This window comes from Bos indicus, chromosome 22 (genome assembly GCF_029378745.1).
Source record: "Bos indicus isolate NIAB-ARS_2022 breed Sahiwal x Tharparkar chromosome 22, NIAB-ARS_B.indTharparkar_mat_pri_1.0, whole genome shotgun sequence".
Taxonomy (NCBI): Eukaryota; Metazoa; Chordata; class Mammalia; order Artiodactyla; family Bovidae; genus Bos; species Bos indicus.
The window spans coordinates 36,359,683-36,374,602 of record NC_091781.1 but is presented as its reverse complement, the minus strand read 5'-3'; the positions used below and the strand labels follow the sequence as shown (position 1 = coordinate 36,374,602).

Here is a 14,920-nt window from a genome sequence, read left to right as displayed (position 1 = left end):
ATGAAAGCATCCAGGGAGGAAGACGTGTCCTCCAACCCTCACTTTTTAAAGTGTTTCCAGTGATCTTCATTCCAAAGAAGATATATACATTAGAGAACTAATTTTTCATGATTTGTATAAAGCATCAATTTGCTCCAAATCAGAAAAACTGTGTAATGAGGACTGGTCCAGACAAAACTCTCTAAGTTTTGTCTAACCAAACCACACCTCTAAAGGGAACTTATTTAAACATTTATATAAAAGCTGTCTTTATGCCCACGTATCTTTGGCCTCCATGGTACAGTGAGGGTGAGGTAGTGGAAACATAAGCTCAGAGGTTTCCTAAGAATATGATGATGACAAAGAATACATGCCAGGCCTGAGCTGCCTTCTAAGACAACCCCTTCCCTAGCCTTTTCCCCTCAAACATGGTCTTTCCAGCCAAGAAATCTGACTCTTATTTTCATAATGCTTCAGGCATGCATAGCAAAGAACTGCTCTTTCTTCCTCTATAGTTTAGACAAGACCCCCACCATGGAGCTGAAAAGTTAGAATTTCACCTCTTTGTCTTCGTGAAACTGAGTAGTTGCAAAGAAAGCAAGAGGGGAAACTTGTACATCTTTCCAAAAGTAAAGAAAAGAGTGAAAAATAAATGTGAGTATATACTTTTAGAAATCTCTTTTTATGAAGTTAATAGAGATGATATGTAAATATTTCAAGTTATCCATAGGGTTCTCAGGCATGGATAGATTGCCTTATAATTTACTCAAAGATCTCTTCAGTGTCTACATATTCAACTTTAATTATGTTTCCAGTCCTGAAGCCCAATTTTCTCAATTTTAATGAAATGTGTCCAAACGTGACTTCCATGATTAAGTGGCAAAGGAAGGCTCTGCTCTCAGATGCTGGAGGTTGTGGTATAAGATGACAATAAGCTGACAGCTTGATAACGTAAAGCTTAAAACGGAGGAAGGGGTTGAAACCCTAACAAAGAGGAAGGTGTGTGTGTGTGTGTGTGTGTGTGTGTGTGTGTGTAGGAACCAAGTTTTCTAAGAAAAAGGAAGACATTTGAGCACAAGTGGATTTTTCAAGGGCATGTTGTTCAACAGAAAATATTACCTAAATGAGATTGTTTGTCTAGTAGACCAGAACTGTTTTTAATTCTACGTTCTGCGTTGTTAGCACTCAACAAATGAGCAGCAGTATTCTGACAGTGATGAGAGGTGGAGTTCATTCATTAGTACAGTATTGCTGCACTCAGGGCTATGTCTGGAACGTAGAGGGTCATAACTAACAACAGCAGGCGCTTTTAAAGGGCCATCTGTGTTTGAGTCGGTTTATATATATTCCCCTTATATCACACACAAAAGACGTCTATTCCTTTTTCTAGTTTTCTGTAAAATTTCTCTCATATCTTGGACTTTCAATACCAGTTTCTTCAATCTTCATTTTTTCTAGAGATTTTTATCAGTTCTCAAATGCATTTCCACAGAGAAGACAATGGCACCTAGAAAGGCATTATGCATTTGTCTGTCTGCTCAGCATACCTCCCTTCATCAAAGAAGAATCATCCTTTACTTTGGGAAAAATTCCCTTTCCAGCTTTTGCTTCTAATAAGGGTTGCCAATCAGTTTATCTCACCTATCTGTGGACATGGATGAACATGTGATCTAGCTGGGCCAATCACCCATGATTAGCCTGAGAGATCCACACGTGATCAGTTTAAGCCAATGAGAGTTTGGAGTTGATACAGAGGCAACCTTTTGACTCTGGTGATAAAAATGGGAAGAATTGAGCTTGGAAGGTGCCAAGAAACCTGCCTCTAGCCATGGGAGGAAGCTAATGGAGGAAAAGGAGCCAACATTCAGAAAGAGGTAGAACTGAGACAGGGAAAGAGTAGATGTGGATCCCATTGTTCATTCTGTTATTTCTTCAAATCTATGAGCTACCCAGGATACTTTGAGCTAATCACCCTCTCTAATTCCTTTGGTAGTTCAGGCTGGGTTTCTGTCACTTCCTGATTGATGCAGGCTCTGACTGCATCACAGACTTTCCTGTTGCTCAAATGGTAAAGAATTCACCTGCAATGTAGGAGACCCAGGTTCAATCCTGGGTCGGGAAGATCCTCTGGAGACAGGAATGGCAATCCACTCCAGTGTTCTTGCCTGGAGAATTCCATGGACAGAGGAGCCTGGTGAGCTACAGTCTGTGAAGTCACAAAGAATTGAACATGACTGAGCAACTAACACTACCACTACTGATTCATCAAGAAGCACCTTGCACAGTGCTCTGCACAGAGTAGGCACCTAATGTGTGTGGGTTAGTTCAAGGGCAACTGCTTTTTCTTTTTAACAAACAAACTTTAGAAAAAAGAAGAGGGGATTTTAAATTGGATGACTGTCTGAATTTTATTGTTATTATTAGCATTAATAGTGACATTATATAACATCTACCAATATTTCAGGTCTTACTATGTGAGATGATTAAAAATATAGACCTAAACTCACACAATATTGCAAATCAACTGTATTTCAATAAAAAAGTGTAGACTAAGGCAGACCAATGGAAATACAACTTGAGTTTCATATATCAGAGAGGCAATGGCACCCCACTCCAGTACTCTTGCCTGGAAAATCCCATGGATGGAGGAGCCTGGTAGGCTGCAGTCCACGGGGTCGCTAAGAATCGGACACGATTGAGAAACTTCACTTTCACTTTTCACTTTCATGAATTGGAGAAGGAAATGGCAACCCACTCCAGTGTTCTTGCCTGGAGAATCCCGGGGACAGGGGACCCTGGTGGGCTGCCATCTATGGGGTCGCACAGAGTTGGACACGACTGAAGTGACTTAGCAGCAGCAGTAGCAGCAGCAGTAGCCACATTTTAAGAAATAAAAAGAAATCGGTGAAATTAATCTTAATATTCTATTTTATTTAACTCATCAAAAATTTTCATCTCAGCATATAATCAAAATAAAATGATATTTTAATATTTTTTTTGTACTCAGCCTTCAAAATCCAGTATACATTTGACACTTAGATAAGTACATGTCAGTTTGAACAAGCCACAACCCAAAGGCTCAGTAGCCACATGTGGCTTCTGGTTACTATACTGACCAGAACACTCATATTCCCTGATTTTGATTCTCATTCTGGCACTAACTGGTTCTCTGATCTAGAGAAATTCTTCTGATTTGTTTCAGCCTCAGTTTCTTCATCTGTAAGACTGGGATGATAATAATCATCCCTTCAACATAGGGTGGGTCTCTCCAAGAAGGGTGATTATTTACCTTGAGGATGAACAGTGAAATGGAGCCAGGCCATCAATAAAAAAAAAAAAAAAAAGGCTAGGCGAGGATCTGTGTGCCAAAAACCCAGAAACTGTCTTCCAGAAAGAAAACCCAGTAATAAGTAGCATGGCGAAGACTCTGGCATTGTAACCCACATGCTGGCAGCCAACACGAAGCTGTGTTCTAAGTTTAAGACTGATTATTACTGGCCGCAGCTGGCTAGTGTCCTGCACACTTTTCTCGGGCAGTCCCTGCATCTGTTCCACCCTCTTCAAGAGAGGAGAGAAAACCAACTCTACTGACAGGAGGAGGAGCAGCCCTCAGTGGCATGAAAAAAATCAGAGCAAGGTAATTTCAGGCAACTCTGGGCTTGGAATAGGCAGGGACAGGTGCCAAGGGGCAACACCACCAGATCTTCCTGTTCAGTGTGGGGTTTCAGGACAATCCTGAGCTTGTGAGCTCCTGCAGAAACGTACTCTCTGGGCGGTACACCTCTAGCCATCAAGGCTGCCAAGTGCCAAATCGTCCTGGCTCAGGGCTGGGCCCACTGCTGGCTGTCTTATTTTCATTCCCTCTACCTATTTCTCTTTGAAAGCAAATTGCCTCCCCAGGCTGTTTCTGACACATCTCAGGCAGCTGGCCTGGCAGCCTCCAGAATGGTTTTGGGTTTGCCATGCAGGTGAGAAAACTTGTGAAAGTTAGCTGCTCCTCACATCAGCAAGAGTTTGTGCCAAGATCTTGCTTAGTGCCCTATTTATACCAACTCTTTTCATCTTCCTCAAAGAAAACCCCAAAGAAAGAGGTACTACCACCTACATTTTGCAGGAGAGGAAACTGAGGCTCAGAAAGATTAAGCCATTTCCTCAAAGTCACATAGCAATCCAATGGAGACTCCAAAACTCCTTGAATGCTCCTGCTCTGCTCTGCAGGGGAACCATTTAAGCTGGAGGGATGGCAAGGACACAGCGTCATGTGGCAGTCTGTGAGTTTTTATAGGTAAGAAACTCCAGCAACAGAAGAATTTGAACTCGACTTCACTCAGACTCTGACCTCACACGCCCAGGTCTTGTGTGTACAGTTTCTCATTTTGCTCCCAAGTCTGCTCCGAAGACAATAGGTAGTGCGTAGAAAAGACATTTTAAGGGCACAGAGAGTGCATCAGTGGGAGCAGAATCCAGAAAAAGGGAAGGAAGAATTTGGATCAGTACTGCAAAGCCAGATGCTGAATTCATTAGTAGATGCCTTTAGGAGAGTTTTCAGAAGCACAGTATTATAAGATTGGGACCCAAAGTTGAATGAGAAATAGAAAGCAAAAACAGATTGCATTATTCATCCTCGAAAGGTCATACTTCCTGCCTGCAGAAGTAACTGGAGTTTTAATTTGGTCACATCGTACAGGAGCTATGCGGATGCCATGAGACTCTTGATATCTACCCTTGCTACTGCACCACAGTTTCCTCTCATTGCTGTCTTGTCAGACTCAATCTTTTCTTTTTCATTATCGTCCTTGGTTATTTGACAATGCTTGTCATTCCCCCTTCTCAGAGTCATGTCCTCTCTTGCCTTCCGTGATATCGTATATCAGTGCCTCACTCTATGTTGTTGTGTAACAAATAAGCCCCAGACCAAGTGGCTTAAACAACTCATATTTCTCATCTCATGGTTTCTGAGGGTCAGAAAGCCAGGCACAGCTTTAGAGGGTCTTCTGTTTTAGGTTCCCTCATAGGCCGTGGTCAAGGAGCTGGTGGGAGCCACAGTGCTCCCAGCTAGCCTGGGTCTGCTTCCAAGCTCATTGTCTGGTTGTTGGCAGGCTGTGGGTCCTGTGGGTGGTCAGATAGACACTTCCAGGCGTCACTGGTTGAGCACTGCAGACAGCCCTCAGTTCTACACACAAGCTCACATAGGAAGCCACATCAGAGCGAACCAGGGGGAGAGCCACAGCATAACAAAGTCATAGTCTTTTGTCACTCAGCCATGGCAGCAACATCCCACTACTTCTGCTGTATTCTATTTGTTTGTAGGGAATCACCAGACCCAGCCCACACCCCAAAGGAGGGGACTGCATAGGGTGTGAAGAGTGGGAGGCAGGGACTATTTGTGGCCATCTCAGAACACTGCCAACCACAGAAGTCATGAGCACCATCTTTTTATTAGCATCACATCCTATACATCAAGATGCCCAGTGAAGGATGACCATGTTGGCATCACACCCCTGCTCCCCTATCTCTCCTGCTGCCTTGGGTCCACCCCAAGAAGATGGAGCAATTACTATGACATTAGGCATTAAAAAAATGAAATGTCCCTCCCACACCCTACTCCACACACACACTTTTTCAAATACTGGGAAGCCACACTAATTTTCTAAATCCCAAGTCTGATCACCTCTTGCTCAAAACCTTTCAGTGGGTTCCCAATGTCCTTAACATGTCCTTATCATGGCTTTGGAGGCCTTCCATGGCAGACCCAGACTGCCGCCTCTAAACTCATGTCTCTCCATGTTCCTCTCTCCTTTGACATTTCAGCCACACTTCCTTTGTTTCAGTTCTTTTAGCTTGCCATCTTTGCTCTCACTACTCTGGGCCTTTGCTGAATATACTTCCTCACTTCAAGTCTGTCACCCCAAGAAATGGGATTCCTTTCTCTTATCTGTTACCTCCTTGAGGGCAGAGATCACACCTGTAAGCGTATCACTCCATCCTCAGTAGCCAGCACAGTGTATGGCGGCAGAGAGCAGCCACCAGGGAGAGACTGAAACCTATGGAAGATGATGTTAAGTTTTCCCTGACATCACCCCGTAAGTAGATGGACTGTGGGCCTTGATGGAGGGCCGTTACTGCTTCCCAGCAGCTGCCTCCCAACTCTACTTCATAGTGGGATGTCCTCCTTCAGAAGAGAAAGAGGTGACATCATTCATACCTGCATGGCACTGCCTTTTAATAGCAGCCAAATGCATGAATAAGCATTTATGTCAAGTGCCTTCAGGTATTCTGATATGTGTTTCTGAATGAACAAATGATGTAAAAGATCCAAATACAGAGAAGACCCATCAGTCTTGCAAATGACATTAGCCAGCATTCATGAACTATTTAAGGTAGGTCAGGCATGTTACTAGGTGTTTCACAGGTAATAGTCCCTCATTTAATATTTACAACAGCACCATGAGTAGATGGGATTATTCCTGTACCACCAGTGAGGAAAATGAGGCTCACAGAGGCCTAGTTACCTGTCCCCAGTCATACAGATAATAAGTAAGCTGAATTGGGACAAAATAATGATAAAGCCAACTACTGTTATCTAAGCTTTTACTACAAACTAACCTTTTACTAGTACTTGATATGAGTTCTCTTACTTAACATTCCTAGTAACCCCTTTTAATGGGTACTGTCAGAATCCCTAAACAAGAGATAAAGAAACTGAAATTCAGAAAATTTAAGAATACTGTTGTGATTCCTCAGCTAGAAAAAGGCAGAACTAAGATCAGGACATGCTTTATTACAGTGATTTTGTTCTTTTTTTTTTTTTTTGATGTAGATCATTTTTAAAGTCCTTATTGAATTTGTTACAATACTGTTTCTATTTCATGTTTTGATTTTTTGTCGAACAGGTATGTAGGATCTTAGCTCCCCAGCCAGGGATCAAACCCAAACACCCTGAATTGGAAGGTGAGGTCTTAGACACTGGACCACCAGGGAAGTCCCTATTACACTGACATTTTAACAAAGACTTTCATTTCCAAATATGAAATGCATCAGTATGTTAAGACTATAAGCTGGTAACTGCAGCCAAGGTTAGCTACTTTCTTCTTAAAGGTAGAAAAGTAGTAGTAAAGTCGCTCAGTCATGTCCGACTCTTTGCGACCCCATGGACTGTGGCCTACCAGGCTTCTCCGTCCATGGGATTTTCCAGGCAAGAATACTGGACTGGGTTGCCATTTCCTTCTCCAAGACAGAAAAGGCTAATGTAAATGTTTAAGAGGCTCAAAAACATCACTTTAACAAAAACTTAAAATATGTCTTGCCATGAGTTTTACATGTAGTTGATAGAAAAATTAAGATTAATTTAAAGCCAGATATTAACATGTGCCGAAGGATTGATGTTTCCGAATTGTAGTGCTGGAAAAGACTCTTGAGAGTCCTTCAGACTGCAAGGCGATTAAACCAGTCAATCCTAAAGGAAATCACCCCTGAATATTTATTGGAAGAACTGATGCTGAAGCTCAAGCTCCAATACCTTGGCCACCTGATACAAAGAGCCGACTAATTGGAAAAGACCCTGATGCTGGGGAAAATTGAAGGCAAAGGGAGGAGGGGCAGCAAAGAATGAGATGGTTAGGTAGCATCACCAACTGAATGGACATGAATTGGAGCAAACTCTGGGAGACAGTGAAGGACAGGGGAGCCTCGTGTGCTGCAGTCCATGGGGTCGCAAGAGACAGACACAACTTAGAGACTGAATAACATTAACTCGCTACTCACTTGCATGTTATTCAAGAAAAGAAAAACCTGTCATGTTCTGTTTTTGAAATGCTTTGTTGAAATGGTTTGTTTTTATTTCCCATTGTCTTGTAGACAATTATTAAAATGTAAGGCAGGATTTTACTTTTCCAGCCTGGCTTCTCACTTGTGTCGTGAGTGTGATGGCACAGACAGGAACTCCTCAAAATACCATGATGCTCTGTGGTTTTCTACTGTCATGTGTTAGGCCTGCCTGGTGCCCCAGCTTGGGCTGTAATCGCTCCATAAACCACCCACCCAGGCCACTGTGCCAACTGCAAAGCACAAGCAAAACATGTCCCTCTGATGCTGAGATGTTTGAAAGCTGTTGGGTGCTTGTGCAAGGAAGGGACATAAACTCTCTGGGTTCCAAAATTAATTACCAGGTTGAGTCCCTGCTGCATAACTCATCTGCAACGTTTTCCAAGCTTTCCTGGAGTTATGAAGTCCAGAGATTTTAAAAGCAGACATCAGCATCAGCTGAAAGGCCCATAAGATATACACTCCCAGGGCCCATCACAGACCTACAGACCCCAGGCCTGGGGCCTAGGTACCTGACTGCAGAACAGGTCAGAAGTGGTCCTACTCCATCTGCTTTCTAGAAGAGCCACACTTCACAAGGCCCCGAAATTTGCCACCTTCCCCTCTTATAAACTGGATAATGCTCTGTAGCCAGTTGGTGATTAAGAATAAGCAAGTTCAGCCTGAAGAATAGTAGGAGTATTTCACATTTCTTTGGAGACTTTTATCATTTATCCACACTGTTACAGGTCAGGGCCTACTGCCTATTTCCCTTGATTCAACTAAAATGCAGATTTTTTTCCAGACTCCACTTATAAACGCCTTTAAAAAAAAAAACTGAAGTATAGTTGATTTACAATGTTGCATTGATTTCTAATGTACAGCAAAGTGAACCAGTTATGTGTATGCTTAGTCACTCAGTCATGTCTGACTCTTTGCAACCTCACGGACTGTACCCTGTCAGGCTCATCTGTCCATGAGGATTCTCCAGGCAAGAATACTGGAGTGGGTTGCCATGCCCTCCTCCAGGGGATCTTCCCAACACAGGGGTTGAACCCAGGTCTCCCACATAGCAAGCAGATTCTTTATCATCTGAGCCATCAGGGAAGCCCTGAAGCACTTATACATATAACTGTATATCCTTTTTCATATTCTTTTCCATTATGGTTTATCACAGGATATTGAGTATGCTATACAGTGGGACCTTGTTTACCTGTTTTATATATAGTAGTTTGTATGTGCTAATCCCCAAATCCTAATTTATCCCACCCCTACCCTCTTCCCCCAGTAATCAAAAGTTTGTTTTCTATGTTGATGAGTATGTTTCTGTTTCATAAATACATTTGTGTCATAGTTAGATTGTACATATTAGTGATATCTATATTTATCTTTTTCTTTCTCACTTATTTCATTTAGTGTATGATAATCTCTATCTCCATATCTGTTGCTGCAAATGACATTATCTCATTCTTTATTGTGGCTGAATAATATTCCATATATACACACACACACACACACACATATATATATATCTCACATCTTCTTTATTCATGTATTTGTCGATGGACATTAGGTTGCTGTCATGTCTTGACTACTGTAAATAGCATTGCAGCAAACACTGAAGTGCATGTATTTTTAAAAATTAGAGTTTTCTTGGGGTATATGCCCTGGAGTGGAACTACAGGATTGTATAGTAACTCTACTTTTAGTTTTTTAAGGAACTCCATACTGTTCTCAACAGTGACTGCTCCAGTTTACATTCACACCAACAGTGTAGGAGGGTTCCCTTTTCTCTACATCCTCTCCAGCATTTGTAATTTGAAGACTTTTTGATGATGGGCATACTGACTGGTGTGAGGTGGGACCTCATTGTAGATAAACTCCCTTTTTGAACATTAAATATAAGATGATGATGATATGTATAGCCATTTATGGGACACTAGCTGTGTGCTTTATATATGTTATCTCCAATCAGAGTAACTCTACAAGGTACATTTTATTCTCTCTAACTTGCACATAAGGAAATCAAAGCTCAGAGAGATCAAGTAACTTGTCCAAAGATGTCCATCCAGTAAACGGCAGAACCAAGATTTGAATCCAGATCATTTTAACTCCAGAACCCAAGTTCTTTCCATTCCCCATTAGCTGGGTCATCTTGGGCAAGTACTTAACTTCTCAATCCCTTAATTTTTCCACCTGTGCAAAGAGGGACACAGAAGTACTTAACCCAGAGTGTGTTGCTTAGATTAAAAGAAGTAATTCATGTAAAACATTTAGTACAGTAGCCTTAGCTACCACCAGAGTTGGTTTTTTCTTCTAACTTTTTTTCAGGGTTTCTCAAACGTATCTTAGAGGGCATTTACGCCATCTGGATACATAGTGGCAAATAATTTCAGTGTGGGCTGCAAGAGACATCTACCTCTCAGTTCTTCTCAGTGCTCATTCACAGGTTAGAGGGTCTGAGTAGTTCCACAGTAAAGAATCGGGTTTCGCTCTTCCCCAAGCTGGAAGACACAGATACCTAAATCACTGAATTTTCACCTAATATTTTGGTCCTACCAAGAAAGAAAGGGGTCTTTTACGCCTGATTTGGAATGGAATTGCTTTGATAATCTCACCCTCCGCCAGCGTGGGGAAAAGGCCCTACTGGAGAAACACCATTAAGAAGGACTTGCTTTGATACCGGCTGTTAATCCCATGGCCCAGCTTGACATTGTCTCTTAGCAACGTCCTGTCCTTTTCCCCTTTTCATTCTTGTGCCTCTAATGACACTTCCTCTCCTCTGGTTTCTCTTCAGGCTTTCATGGGCCCCTTTAAGCCTCGTTTACCCAGAGAGAAGCTGGAGCTGAAGGCCCAGCGCACATATTTATGTTAATAGTACCAAGGGGAGGAACAGCCTGTTCTGGGAGCTGCTTTCCAACCATCACATAAATCAGTCAGGGGAAAAAAAAAGTTACTGTTTTCACAAAGACAGTGCTAGAGTGGAGCAGCAGGTCTTGGCAAGGCATCATGCACACACACACACCCTCCGTAATGTCCCCCTCATTCATCAGGAAGCAGTGGTAGAGGTGGGAGTCATGGATGCAGAGGACTTCCAAGTCAGAAGGGATCTTTGAAGTCATCTAGTGCTAAAGCACAAGGAAACATCTAGTAAATGCCTCTGTCCAGGTCCTTTCCCCAGAGATTCTGGTGCTGTTGTTGGGAGGTGGGGCATAGGAGAGATTCTGAAAGCTTTCCAGGTGATGCTCATGTGCAGAGGGCTGGAGTACTGATGTCATCACAGATCAAGCAGGGACTTAGTGGTACAGCAGGGGCCTGACACACATCTGCATTTCCTTCCATGATGTCATGTTGTCACTGAGCTCTGGGGAACTGTGGCAGAAATACTAGATATTGATGATTTGAGTCATGTATCCCAATCATTTGGGATGCCCTTTCGAACTTACTTTTGCCCCTCCTTGGATGACAGAGGATGAGATGGTTGGACGGTATTACCGCCTTAATGGACATGAGTTTGGGTAAACTCCGGGAGTTGGTGATGGACAGGGAGGCCTGGTGTGCTGCGGTTCATGGGGTCACAGAGTCGGACACAACTGAGTGACTGAACTGAACTGTGCCTTTGCTCTACCTGGACCAACTGAATCAGAATCTCTCAATGGAACATAGCACATACATTCTAATAGAAATCTTAGTAGAAATTTTGATCTATATTCCAGTCTGAAAAAACACTAACCTGACAAACCACTCATTTCCGAGTTAGAAAAACTAGGGTTCAAATCCTGGGTCCATCAAATAACTAATGTGTTCTATGGTCAAGTTATGTGACCTTTCTGAGCCTCAGCTTCTTCATCTGCAAAATGGGACTACACAGGAACTCTCACTCATTCTTCAGTGTTGTGGTTCAAAAGCCATTTCTCCTTGGAAGTCAGGGCTGACCTTTCTGACCAGTCCAGGCACCCATCCACCCAAGGTATAGCCTCACAAAGAGCACGGGAAACTTCTCCTTTGTAACACTGACCACAATTCACCAACTGAGTAGAGTGAGACTGAACACATGGTGTTTGAATAGGTGAATAAATCATTAATAATGATTAAACACATGTGTAACGGATTACTCACTCTCAGTCTCCACCACCAGTATCTACGTTCAGTGAGATATAAGGGGTTGAACTATCTTGTTCAAGGCTACATTCATGGTGCCTGGTGTGAGGCTTCTTCACTCAACACACTGAGTAAAACAAAGGGCTGAATATAGGACTGGACAAGTGACCGATACATATGGAGTCACTGGCTCACAGTGGTCATGCAACAAACATCAGCTGTCTTAAAATTATCTTCAGAGAGGCCCAATATCTTACCCATAGACACACAGCAGAGTTGAAACCTGAACTCAGTCCTCTGGACTGCCAGCCTCATTTTCATCCATTATGTCAATCAGCCTTACTTTTCACACTTGAAGAGAGGGCCTCTAGGAAATAATGGCAGGCTGGCTTTGCCCACTAGAGTGAGCCGGAAACCCACAGCTTCTTGCATACTCCCAACCTTCACTGAAGCAATCCACACACATGCACACTCATCTGCTGATGACTATTGGCATGGTGCTCCTTGGTCCTCTCTTGAGAAGGTTTTGGGTCAAAAGCTCCTTGAGGACAGAAACTGTGATTTTGGCTCCCCTCACACAATAGGCCCATAGGAAGTCTATTCTTTGCTAATGACAGATTCAAGGGACAACACTGTTTTGATCTCAGCATCAGTCAAGCTATATGCATTGTGGGGCCAAATACCTGTGATGATTTCCAAATTTCCCCATAGGCCATCATGCTATCTGAGGTTTAGGGGCAGTTGACCCTTAGAGGGTCACATAGAGGGGGCAGAATTCACATCATTGTCTGCTTATGCACTATTGGGGAAGGGAGTTTCAGAATAAGACCAGGGTGACTATTTTGAGGAACCACTCTGGATGACCCCTTGTCTGTCTGCACTAGCATGGGTATCAAGAACTCTTCAAAATTTCATTTTAGTAGATTTCATTTACTTAAAAGTTCTATACACTACCATATGTAAATTACATAGCCAGTGGGAATTTGCTGTATGACTCAGGGAGCTCAAACAGATGCTCTGTGACAACCTAGAGGGGTGGGATAGGGTGAGAAGTGGGAGGGAAGTTCAAAATGGAGGGGACATATGTCTACCTACGACTGATTCATGTTGAGGTATGGCAGAAACCAACACAATACTGTAAAGCAATTATCCTTCAATTAAAAAAAATTTTTTTTAAAACAGCTTCTATGACCCAGATCCTGTGCCAAGTGCTTTATAGATACAATCTCATTTACTTGTTTTGATTCTGAGAGATTGTAATCATTGTCATTATCTTACACAAATGGAAACTGAGACCGGGAATAATTTGCTACAGGTCACAAGCACCAGTGCAAGCCAAGCCCAGCACTGGAACCAGGTCTAACTAATGATTCCAGGGCACTATGTGCCATGTTTTCCAGCTGCAAAAAATATACAGTTAGCACTCCATACCTGCGAGCTTCTCATCAGGGGACACAGAGGGCCAACCGTGTATTCATTGTACTATGCCATTCTATATAAGGGACTTAGTATCCACCAACCTTGGTATCCAAGGGACTCCTGGAAGCAACTCTCTGGGGATACCAAGGAATGATCATATTACAGACAAAGCTCTATGTCCTTCTGGGACTTAGTTTCTGTCAGGAGGAGACAAACCATAAATAATAAATCTAATCACCAAGAAAAGTAATAGTGCTTTAAATAAAAGTGCTGGAGAGGGTACAGAGAAAAGGAAACTCTTCTAGACTGTTGGTGGGAACATAAGTTGGAGCAGCCACCAGGGAAAACAGCATCCAGGTTCCTTAAAAAATTAAAAATATAGTTGCCGTAAGATCCAACAATTTCATTCCTGGCCACGTATCTGGACAAAGCTGTCATTCAAAAAATAAATGCAACCCTATTTTCATAGCAGCACTACTCACAATGTCTAAGACATGGAAACAACATAAATGTCCATTGAGAAATGAATGGATAAAGAAGACGTGATACAGATATAGGTAGATATAATAGAATATTGCTATTACTAAGTCACTTCAGTCATGTCCGACTCTGTGTGACCCCATAGACGGCAGCCCACCAGGCTCCCCCATCCCTGGGATTCTCCAGGCAAGAACACTGGAGTGGGTTGCCATTTCCTTCTCCAATGCATGAAAGTGAAAAGTGAAAGTGAAAAGTGAAAGTGAAGTCACTCAGTCATGTTCGACCCTCAGCGACCCCATGGACTGCAGCCTTCCAGGCTCCTCCATCCATGGGATTTTCCAGGCAAGAGTACTGGAGTGGGGTGCCATTGCCTTTAACCATAAAAAAGAATGATATAATGCCACTTGCAATAACATGGTTAGACATAGAGAGTATCATACTAAGTGAAGTAAGTCAGAAAGAGAAAGATAAATATCATAAGATACCACTTATATGTGGAACCTAAAATAAAACACAAATGAAGTTATTCATGAAACAGAAACAGACTCACAGACACAGAGATCAGACTGTGGTTGCTCAGTAGGGGAACTAAGGATAAGGGCTTTTGGACCAGCAGATGAAAACTATTACATATAGGATGAACAGACAACAAACTCCTACTGAATAGCAGAGGAAACTATATTCAATATTCCAAGATTAAAAAATGAAGAAGAAAATGGAAAGGATAGATAGATAGATAATGTATAACTGAATCACTTTGCTGTACAGCAGAAACTAACACATTATAAGTCAACTATACTTCAATAAAAATTGTTTTTTCCAATTTTTATTTTATTTTTAAAATAAATTTATTCATTTTAATTGGAGGCTAATTACAATATTGTAGTGGTTTCAACTATACTTCAATGAAATTTTTTTAAAAGAAAGTGATGGTACTCTAAAAACTGGGGTAGTAAAGAAAGAAAGGGAGTGGTTGGAGGTATATGGGGAAGGGAGGCTGTGATACAGGTTTGCAATTTAAAATAGGGTGATTAGGACAGGTCTCAGTGATGAAGTCACATATTAGAAAAGAAGAAAAAGAGTCTAAGTTATATACCATGTTCATTATGCCTCCCTAAAATGAATGGATATACAAAAC

The 14,920-nt window shown here is 42.1% G+C and overlaps 1 long non-coding RNA gene across 5 annotated transcripts in view; it reads left to right on the top strand.

Moving 5' to 3' along the window:
* Nucleotides 1–14,920, top strand: part of LOC139178686 (uncharacterized) — a 321,381-nt gene that overhangs the window by 294,420 nt on the left and 12,041 nt on the right. The window lies entirely within an intron of this gene.